Source organism: Plectropomus leopardus, chromosome 10 (assembly GCF_008729295.1).
Source record: "Plectropomus leopardus isolate mb chromosome 10, YSFRI_Pleo_2.0, whole genome shotgun sequence".
Lineage (NCBI taxonomy): Eukaryota > Metazoa > Chordata > Actinopteri > Perciformes > Serranidae > Plectropomus > Plectropomus leopardus.
The window spans coordinates 20,427,168-20,439,340 of NC_056472.1; the positions used below are offsets into that span (position 1 = coordinate 20,427,168).

General features: G+C 41.0%; 1 protein-coding gene across 2 annotated transcripts in view; it reads right to left on the minus strand.

Moving 5' to 3' along the window:
* Window positions 1-12,173, minus strand: part of gpm6bb (glycoprotein M6Bb) — a 39,415-nt gene that overhangs the window by 27,088 nt on the left and 154 nt on the right. The gene's annotated exons all lie outside the window — the stretch shown is intronic.

A 12,173-nucleotide genomic window follows, 5' to 3' on the forward strand; every position in this document is an offset into this window, starting at 1 on the left:
AAAGTAGTGATCATTTTCTGTTGGTTTGTCACTATGAGCGACACCTTCCACATTCAAGCACTCATGCGATCCATTGTTAATATAAAAATATTGATTAAAGCCGCTTAAGAGCTCCTTCATGCACATGTAATCATGCCCCCCTGAGGTGCATGTCCTTCTAATCTCATTTAATCTTTCTACTGTCCGTCTTTGTGTGCACACATTAACAGCAAACTGCGACCACCCTGCAGTCATTTTGACACTGAGCACCTCCCGAAGCCATTTGAAATGAATAACGGTCCATTAAACTGCACTGAGAGAGTACAAATAAATCCCACAGGGGCTTCCCTTAGTGTTGTTAATCCTTTAAATACAAAATCTATCACTGTAAGCATTGTTATATTTAGCTCAACACAAAGAACACACAAGCACATTAAATTTGGCGCTGAATCTATATGGATATTTTATAAGTAAGGAGGCCTAGAAACTGTGTTAAAATTTTCATATTGGTCGATACTGATATCTACCCAAAAAAGTCAAATCATTACTCATTAAATCATTAATCAGCCTTTAAAGTTTAAAGGCTGATTTCTGTTCCTTAGTGAAGGTTGAAGAAATCATATTGTTAACTGTAGTTTAAACTGTTTTTTATTGTCATAACATGACAAACATAGAATAATAGATTGATGAAGAAATGTTGATTCTGGTGAGCACTATCTAACGTAATTTAGCAAATTAAATCACAGGTTGATGTTATCCATGGTCAAAGCAAACATACAAAAAATAACTTTATGCACATTTAATGTTGTTGTAACATTAAAATGTTACTTTACGCATTAGTGGCTGGCGAAAGGGGGGCGGTCAGACGGTCCCCTGGTCTCTCCGTCTACTTCTACTGGTTAATGGTGGGTGGTAACTGGCGTTTCAGGTGCACTAGCATCCCCTCTACAGGCCTATCGGGGGTTTAATTGTACAGAGGAATTATCGGACATTTTATAAAATCTCCATCTAGGAAATCATTTTGACAAGCCCTAGTGTTAGATGTGTTATGTCATTCTCACACTCATGAAGACAACTCAAATGTTCTCACACTCCAGTTGCTGGGATGGCAAATAACAGTGCTGGAGACAGTCTTTCATTTTCCTACTTGTTGCACAGGGCAGAAGCATGTGAACACACACACACACACACGCACACACACACAATAGAGACATAATGAAGCACGGAGACATGGGCACATCAGACGAGACTCTGCAGCTAATCTTGGGGTTGCTTCCCATGAACGGCCCCCCACCTCCTCTGTGTTTATCCCAGCTGCTGGGATTTCATTCTCTGCGTCGCTCCCGTCGTTTCTATTGTCCTCCGCCTCATGCTGCCAACCTCTCACCCCTGACCCGAGACTTTACCCTTCTCAAACCCTCCTCGCTGCTCTCCCAACCCCCATTAGAAGGAGTTGAGATCTCCTCCTTGTAGCTCCAGTTGGTTAGACAGACCAGCCAGTCAGACCCCATCGAGTCAGGATTCATCGTCAGCACTGAGACAACAGAGCGCACAGAGATCACTCTAATTCCATAGTTCCACAAGGCTTGCCTCTCATGTCTCAACGCTCTGTGTCCTGCAGCTGGATCCTGGAGGCACAGGGAGTCGGCTGTAACCTGAACCTGATACCTCCATCCCTGCAGAGGTGTGTTTGCCCTCAGATGCATGATAGAGGCGGTTTAGACTAAGTGCTTAACAATAAGTGGCAAATAGAGCTCATCACAAGAGGAAGATGGAAGCTAATCTCTCCAGGGCTTGGCATATACTCTCCCCTGGCTGACCTCTCTGGGAGTGGGTCAATCCATTACTTTATTGCTTTAAGCACTGATAGGCAGTTTTCCAACAACACAGACTGTAATGACCTTTTGTCCATCACGCTGGGCATTTTAACTGTGCAAAGTAGAATCCATTCATGGCCCCATGATCACTTCATCATTATCAGCGTCTTGCACTCTTACAAATGCATTCTGTACACACTCCATTATTCAAATTTGTATTAAATTATGTCTTAATAGATGAAAATACATGATGCATACTGCACACAAAACTCACACAATTGTTTGTTTTTCACTTCAAAGGTGCTGTATATGACAACCAGAGCATTAATATAGCAGCAAACCCCTATTTGCTATGTAAAGATACAGTGAAGTAGTAGTGTCCAAAGTAGGGAAATGAAGTAATGCTTTCCCTTGTGTTGTTATTCAAACTTCTCTGTACTTTGTTGTGCTAGCCATGCAGACCATGCATGCATGTGAGTCCCTGTGTATGTATCCCACTGGAACTGATTATGCCTTCTTAACCAACGTCGTTGCGGAACCCAAGCGCCCATCCTCCAGTCCGCCCCACATGTTAATGTTAGCTTTGTCAGCGCTGTTGCTGTTTTTGGCACCAGGTTTTCCCACACATTAATTTATTTGTGGCGGGCTGCCACATTTAAAACGACTGCTGCCACAAATAGATTTTATATTTTTGGAGCTGGACTGTTCATTAGGAGTGCTATTGGAATATATATGTTTAGATATTTATAGCACCACACTGCTGAGACAGAGCAACTGAAAATGAAACTTAACCATTCAGTCTGCTGGGTCTAAAAGTTTGCATTCACTCACAGCAGCTGCTCCTCTCATACATTGATGTGATCTAATTAGCTGTAAACAGATTGACATATCAATTATTCACCCATGAGTCACAAACTGCTGCTGAGGAAAAAAAGAGCTCATGGGGAGTTCCACTTGTGCTGTCTTCATGGACCCACAAAATCCTCCTTCATTAGCTACAACCACACATAGGCTCTAATTCTGAGGTGGACACTGGGCACTTTTCACACTGTGAGCACCGTTAGCGGTTAGCCACCAACTCAGCCACCTCCATGTTGAGAGCCATGTGAAGGCAATCCTGACCCAGACTTTGAATCATAGATATGCTCTGTATGTTGCATACAGCTCCTTTAAAAACAAACGAACAAAAAAATCCAGAAAATTATGTTCTATTACTGTCTAGAATAATGTATACACTAAACCTGTCCAACCACAACAAGCACAAGGCCATCCAAAGCAACTCCTGCGGGAGGGTTATGTACATCTTGGGTTATGTCATGGGATGACATGCAAATATATGGCAGACTATGCACACATCTGCAAACTTTCACAGATACACATACACAACAACTACAACAACAACAACAACAACAACAACACACACAGGATCATGAGCTGCAGAACTCTGCTCTGTTTCATCACCACATTACATTTCCATTTTCAGCTGTGGACACTATTGTTACAGTATTGTTTTCCCATCAAGTGGAGGTCAGAAGCTAAGATGACTTATGAGACCTCTCAGTAGTGTAGCTGTAACATTCATACTGCTAACTGATCTCTCCTCCGGTGTGTGTGTGTGTGTGTGTGTGTGTGTGTGGTTGAGGGGGTCAAGCTGTTTTTCAGACAGAAACATCTGGGATTTCCTCTCCCCTAAAGCTGCTGATAGCCAGTATGTCCCCCCTTTCCTCTCAAACTAACATATAGTACACTAAGTGACAAAAAAACTTTAAAAAGACCAAAGTGTGCAAATGGTAAAAACATCACACATTACTGATTGACTCTAATTGAATATTTTCTTCTGCAAATCCAGCGTTCAACATTTTAGTCAAACTGAAATCCATCTTCTCAAACTCCTCAACAGTCTGCCTCTGAAGCAAACAGCTCCTCCAAACACTCTCCCTCAGCTATTGGGTTTCCTGCAGCTGTCGCTTTATAAAAGCTCAGCTATTGCAGATTTTCATCTGCTTGGCAGAAGTGCCTCCTCCTGCCTATCAAGCTTTTCTCTGGAGGATAATAAGCAGACAATGAAAACTCTCACTTGGAAACCTTTTTCTTGGGCAGGAAAATGATTCCTGGCAGAAGAGAGGCAGAGAAAGAGAGACAGAGAGAGAGAGAGAAAGAGAGAGTGTGTCCTGTGGCCTTTAACTCTAGTTTCTCTGTGTCACATGCAGCACCACATTACAACAACATGAGCAAAGAGATGTCATGTGCTTTTCCTGCAACATCTTAGATAAGCAACACAACAAGCTGTGAAGAAATAAGCCCTCACAAGGTTTGTTTTTATAGTGTTATCACGAAAGTGTCTTTGAACATCTTGAGGATTTTACACATAATCCAGAATAAAGAGGCAAGGAAAAAGTCATAGGGGTTACATGGGTATTCATTTAAATTCCTGCTTAATTCATCCCAAGCGTAGCATTTAGCTGCATCCAAATGGTCTCAGGCTGTCTGGCACGGCTCTTCATATGGTGGACATTTCTCATTGGTGTGCTGGGGTACCCCAGATGCTTTTGTCTTACGGTTGTTTAGCAGCTGCGTAAAAGCGCAGAGGACAAAGACCTATCTGTGGCGGGTTGAATACACTCAGTGGGCACACAGCCAACAGCTCAATCCTACAAGCTCCCACAGTTGAAAAGCAGACTAATGCATTCTGCTCTCACTCTTCACAGATGATCTTACAGGGAAATTAGCTGGAGGTCCTCTTATTTACCCCCATTTCATCTTACTGCTTTCACATCTGAACTGTGCTCACGTCAAGCTCTGAAATAATTACCTACATAGACGTTTTGGAAACTTTGAAACAATACTTGCACTTTATGCACATTCTCCCAAAATATGAAGACTGAATACATTCATTTACCCTCGACTCTGATGACGTGTAGACAAATATCAACATAGCATCGCTGACGAATATAACGGGTTTCTGAAGTCTTCATTTGGGTTAATCAAGCCAACGATTTTAAATTTGAAGAGAGAAGAAGCCACCATGAAACTGCAGCATGCACCACTTGGCGAACTGACCACAATAAGCTGAGACACCTGTTGACTTTGCATTTAGTCCTCCATCACTTACACTGAAAGCACATCAGGAATTGATCTTTTAATGGCCAGTATGAACGGGAGGAATAATTACAGTTAGAGAAGCATTTTTCAAGTTTCAGATGTGCACTGTTACCAATTCCAATCGCTAGTAATTATGACTCAAGTGGGATATCAGGGGCTCACTTTCAGAAAGACTTTCCTTAAAAGGTATTCATTGTATAACACTAGTTTGTACATGACAGAAGAAGTTGTATGAACTGAGAAACGAACAATAAAGAGAACTAGAAAGATCAGTTAAAACGCTGATCATGCACACACACACACACACGCCCACTTGTTGCGTGAAGTGAGCAGCCGGTTGAATTTTCGCTTTCAGATATCAACCAATAAACTGCATCCAACAGTTTTTGGAAAGGCTGGCTTTCAGACACTGTTTGACCATCTGACAAGCAATGAACAGCACTCATGGGGACACGTTACACGGTTACTTCAGGTACCAGTGAGACATGAAATACAATCCAAGCTTGAGGAAGAGATCAGTGAGTGAAGGCTCAAGACAGGTTTAACTTTAACCTCTGTTTACACTAGCGCGAGATGCTGTGGCATGGACCTCTGAAAACAGCACGCTATGAGCATGCACAGAGGTTTTAATAGTCAACACACTGTTCATCGCAATGTGCTCCAAAACGGCAGGGGGATACAAAGTGGAGAAGATAGATACAAAGGGATGGTGTTTGCTCAGGTGGTTTTTGAGTGCACTCAAATGGATGACGAATGATATACAATAAAATATTTGCTTATAGAAAGCAATGCAGAATTGTAATTCTCACCCATATCTTTATTTTTCAAACAAAAATATTCCAATCGACTTCTGGCGTGTAAGTAAAATGAATCAATCATCTTCTTGTTCTATGAAAGTACACCACCTATTGGGCCTTTCAGCAACTGCAGACCAGATTTAACTGCGCATGTGTTGAATACATCCATGGTTGTACCCCAATGATATGACGCAATATGACGCTGTGACTTCTTAACCTGCTTGACAGCCAGTGCCAAGTTCCAAAAATTCAGAGGTACACAACAAAGCACCATAATAACTTTTAGAGCCTTAATGCTATACATGAAAGACGTGATGACATCATTTTTTAGCTTGCAGACCTGCAAGGGACAGTACGGCGAGCATGACTATGACGTATACGTATCTCAAATAGTCATAATGAGAAAACCACTAATATCTATCAAACAACTTAATTTTGAAATATATGAAATATGTATTAATTGTTAGTACTTTCATCCCAACAATTTGGCATGCTTATTTATGTAATTAGTTTTTTCGTATATTCTAACCCATGGCAGAGGACATTTTTTAAGTGCATGAATGTCTGAAGTTTTTAAGTGGTCAGGAAGCCAAAGACAAATTTCCACGTGAGTGGACAATAAAGATATCTTTTCTAAATCTAGCTTTAGAGGGCAACTTCAGCAACTGGCTTCAGCCTTTAACCCTGGTTAAAGTCCCCCCCTTTAGTTCTAATCTGTTGGCCCAGATCCTGGCCATCACAGTAGCATAGCCTTCTCTGCCACAGGCATCATTTGTGTGCAGCAATCACACTGTTCAGTCATTCTTAACACAGACTGCATTATGATCTATTTACTTGCTTACCAAAGAGAGGCAAGAGAAAATAGGTCAATCTCTGAAACCATTATTGACTATTTAATCAATGACCCCTAGTCATGTGATATGAAGAGAGCAAATCAAGGCATGTTCAGTGTTTTTGGGGGGCTGTAGCAAATGTGGTGATACTGTGGTTCACTGTAGATAGCAGAAAACCCTGCAGTGGGGCTGAATGCCTGTTGAATGAGTGGGTGAATGTTCATCAGCTGCAGCGGCTCTTTGCTTTTCCCAACCTATTATTTCCCCACAAGCCTTCTGGAACAATCATCTGACTGTGAACAAAACACTGATAGATTGCAGCGCCACTGGCAAATATCACCTCTGCACCCTATGCACATGAACGGATACCAACATATTGTAAAACTGAAGTAAAAAAAAAACCTAATTAGGCCTTATTATGCATGTATTTGGCACTTTAACCTTGAAAATCGTGGGTGTTTTTCTGAAGTCTTACAGATAAGATAAAGGCCAGATTGTATCTTTGGCATATTTTAGACAACGCCAGGGTTCAGCTGCCTGTGTGTATCTGAAAGCCTGTGGTCGTTTGCATATAGGGACTATTTTCAGATATTAAAATGCCATTCTGTTTCAACCATGTGGCAGTTTGACTGTGACATGTCTCTAACAAGGACGAACTTGCACACGCGCATACACACATACACACAGAGTCACCCACGCACCCACTTGCATCCCTTCTGTTCAACTGTGAATAGGCTTTTAGTAAAAGTGACAGCCAAGGCACATGCTTCAACAAGCATCCCCACTCAGGAACTTCTATTCCTATCATTTCATGTCACAATACTCAATGGCTCTCTTTGTTGTCGGAGGAGTTATTAAGCTCAACAAATTAACATGACTGCTCTGGCAGACCTGCAGGGCTGAGGAAAAACAAAAAAATACATATAAAAAGGCAGAAGCAGTGAAGATGTGAGAGGAGAGGAGGCCCAGAGACACAGAGAGAGAGAGATTTCAGAGGAAATAAAGTGGAGCAGGAGATGAATGAAATCTTGATTGAACTAAAGGGGGCTCATTTTTTGGAGCTGCAGTGTTGCAAAAAGTATGGGCCTCATCTGCTGTATAATTACCAAAGATGCTCGGTCATATTCTTTGCCAAATGGAAAGAAGCCCAGAAATCATGTAACTATGACAGCGACTACCTCATTACGGGGGAGTGTAATTAATGACGGCAACTTGAAGACGAAAAGCAATTTAGGAATTATTGATGGTGACACAGAAATGCGGGGATCAGTCATAAAAAAAGGTTAGCGCATCCTTTTTTTGGATTGAAATTCACAGAGGGCATCTTTTTGGAGTTAACAAGATAAGGCTTTGTTTCACACAAACAAACACAAAACAGCAAAGTTCAATTTGGCTCTCAGCACCCTCTGACCATCTCTGCAGTGACTCATTCTTGAAGCCCTGTGATGTTTTTGTCTCCATCTCTGAGAAACAGGAGCATGTGCATGACCCGCAATATGCCTCTGAGGACCGTATCGCCATGAGTCAACTAAAAGCAGGGGAAATTATCGGACTTTCTGTTATTGCTCTGCCATCGGTTGACAAGTTGCTGATTCCAAAAGTGCAAAAAACACCTCACTGGCATTGCATTAGCAGTCACAATTCTTTCCTCCCCTTTAGACTCAGGATACGGGGTCACAGCAGCACATGTGCCTGTGACAGTGATCACTGCTGATGTGCGAGCAAAATAATCTGACACTTTCCAGGCACCGAGTTCAGATGGAGGAGCAATACATGTTAAAGAGGGCAAGGCAACCGACACCGCGGAGACACTTCACTGACACTTCACAGACACATGTGTAAAAGTCATTATAAAGGACTTTGTCCAACTCCTGTGAACAGCAGAATCAATGAGAATAAGTTTAAGAAACTTCTAACATTTGACATAGCATTTATTGACGCCGACACTGGCCTGATGTGCACCTTCCAAGAAATTTAAGTACACGTCTCAGCGAAACAGACTTCCTGTTTATTTTAATACACTGTAAACCATTTCCCACAATGGAAATGAACCTTTAATTTTATTTCACAAATAAGAAACAACAAATTATGAAGACAATAAAACCAAAATAGCCTCTTAAGTCCTGTGTGTGACTCATGAGTTGAGGACAGTCTGCTTGCCGCTAAGCTAATTTAAGCAACGGGAAACGTCACATTAATAACATTATCATTAGGGTCCAACTGAGTACTGAAAAGAGTATCTTGTGCAGATAGTAATGTACTTTTTATGAGTACTATCTGAGTAAAATGTGTCAATATCTGTATTCCTGATAAAGAAAAGTCTTCAACTGGGTAGCTGCGTTTAATCTCTTGTGATCAAAAATGATTTACAGCTCAAACCTGAGATAGTTTTGTAAATTCTTCTCTGAAAAATAATAATATAACAACTTCTGATCAAACTATATCAATATCAGGATTAAAATAAAGGCTCCTAGTTCAGTCCCACCCATTTCCACTTTATGCCACACCCACTTTCAGCTCAAACTCTGCCCATACCGATTTCAGATACGTTTACAGATAATTTATTTGTTTGAACATTTACAGATATGATAGTGGTGTACTCTCTCATCCCTAGTTAGTGTAAGGGATGGGAATCACCAAATATCCCACGATAGGATATTATCACAATAACATATATTGAGATATATTGCATTTAATTACCTTTTTGCAATAATAAATTTTGTCCTCAAAGGAAAAAAAAACATTAGCATTTGTTTTTTTAATCTAACAAGATTAAGTTTTAAAGATAAATGTTTTCACCTTGTTTTTTATTGCAGCAAAATGCATTTAGTGGGCTGAAAAAGCAATTGATTGTATTACTCTAATGGGCTTCCAAAAGTTTAATTTCTATTGCAATACTAATAAATTATATAAATAAAAAAATGATACTTGGCGTTTGTGTATTGACACACTACTGCCACACAACAGATCATGATACTACGCTCTATCGATTATTTCTCTGCCCCTCAGAATACCTCGGATCAGTGTTGGATTTACTACATGCACATCGTTTGACCATTTTTTTCAGTACAGTAAGTGAGTAAGTGCATAAATTTAAATAAAACTGCAGGAAAATCAAAATTTCTGATGCCTTTCTATGGAGGTCTGTGAGTAGGATGTCCGAGTGCGTTGTGTGGCTGCACGAAATGTGATTGGCTCTTGCCCTTTGAGGGCAGGGCATAGCAATAGGTAATTTGCTGGGTGACACAGACACACCACTGCACAAGTATTGTTCACAACATTGTAGGCCACTTGCATAGGCTACAGTGTTCTGCACAACTATAAATCAGCCTGTAGGCCCCCACTTATACACCAGCAAACCATATGTCAGTGACAGTTGAGCTGGTGAACTGCAGCAAGATAGCTAATTAAAGACACATTCAAATCTGTCAGCTGTGATTTACCCTTTTTTTCTTGAAATACTCAAAAACAATGATGTAACAGTTGGATCTGGTTTGCATCCAATTTTGATGACCTTTTCCACAAGACCACCACGCTGCATACAAAACACTTTGACTAGAAAGTTCATGAGTTTCCATAAGGAAAAACAATCTTTCCTTCCTTTTTTTCCCCTTTTTTTGCTTTTTAAGCGATCAGGATCTGGCTCCAAGAAGAAAAGAAACAGTGTTCATAGTCGTGTCCATAATTTGCTGTATTTGATTAGCTGAATCTCCTGTCATAAGACAGATTTAAATGTTAAGCACGTAATCAAATTGTATCTGTAAATGATAATCTTCTGCACTGAGGAGAGCCTCTGTTTTCCAGAGAGAAAAATTAAATATATAAACGTAGCTTATGTTTGACAGATTTCTTCTCTATTGCTCAAGGGCTACACTCTACAGCAAAGACAAAACTATTAAGCTTTCAACACAAGGCCATGTTATGCTTTTCTAGCTAAGTATGATCATCACATGCAAGACATTTTTATCTTCAGGCTTTCTCTTGAGATGCTTGACTCAGTGATAACATATCTACGCAAAACTGTAACCACAATTTTCTCCAGTGTGTTCGAGTAACTCCTGGCAACCAAACACTGTTGGGTGAGCAATCGTCACAGTACAAACACCAAGAAACTAACAAGATATTTGTGGAAAAATGACTCGCTGTCTCCTTCTGAATCGAGCTCAGCAGACTGAAGCCAAGTTATCCTCCCACATCCTTCACACAGGCCAACACACTGTTAAATCGTTCACCACGAGGACAGAGGAGAATCTCTCTGAAAAACAAAACAAAACATGTGGCCCCTGTGTGAGGTGAAGGTCACTGCAAAACCAAATCAGACATGAGTTATATAACCTCTGAATGACATCTTAACTTCACAGCTTTGAACACAATCAGCTTCAAGAGATCCTGTTTATTTTGGGCTCAATGTTTCATGCACACAGTTCTGTTTTTGGAGCGATTTCACATGATATCATAGCAGTAAGATATCAGTTTTTCTGACACAGCAAAAGGCAACCTTTAAAGCAACTAGTCTCCAAATTAATCTCCCCATGCCCACAACAAGAGGCCATACTACTTCTCCTGAAAGTGCCATGGAGAATCTTTGAGTGGACAATGCACAAAGGTCGACTGCCATACAGAGCAATATCCTCTGTGAGACAGTGAAAGAGGGTCTGTGGGGAATTAGTTCACAGGGTCTGAAACTTGCAATTCTGTGAACTCCTCTCTCTACATTAAGAGCCACTGAAGTCGCACAAAGGAGCAGCTCCAAATTAGAAGCACAAAGACGCCTCTGTGCAGAGCTTCAGAGGCGAATTAATGAGCATTGATACACATTCGCACACAGAGTTCTTCCCTGGCCTCAGCTGCGCCCCGGCAGACAAACCAAGCCAATAAATGAACAAAAAAAAGCTCCAGATTACAATGACTGGATCCATTCTCAGTCATATTTTACTGTAAAGTATCTTCTCTGAGAACAATTGGGAGTGTTTTACATGTCAACTATCCCATCTGGTCTGCAGTTTATCACTGTTTCAAAGTCTTAAAGTCAGCAAGAAGTTTCTAAACAACCATGACCTGAGCGCCTCATTCCTCCCATGCATCCCCCCTCAGGTTAAGGCACAGATGGCCAACACTTGGGACAGCTCAACCCTTCAGATTACAAACTCTGGCATAACACAAAGCATGTCAACTATGGAGCATCTGACTAATACAATGTGTTACTTGTTAGTGTGTTTTCCATTAACTTTTAGTCATCATTTACCAGCAAAACAGACTGTGCAGCTTGAATTGGCAAACACTAATCATGATCAAACATTGCAACATGATTAGATGGCCAATAATGATAAACAAAGACCAGTTTTGATCAGTGTTTCAGCACTGAGGCTGAAAGAAGGAATAGTGGAAGCAGCAAGTTGATCTGGATTTAACACCTCCGCACAGAGTTGACTGCAGGAATCCCGACAGACTTAATCTCTCTAATCGCTTTCCTCAAGTTGCTTCAGCAGGCTGCTTAATGCCGATTCTCATGGAACCGGGTCAGGTAAACAGCCCACTTCTGCAGCAACAGTTTATGCAAAAACAATCGGCGCGCCCCGAAAGTTTGAGCGACAATAACAAAGTATAAAGCATGCTGTCACCGCGGAAATAGTGCGACTTTTAAA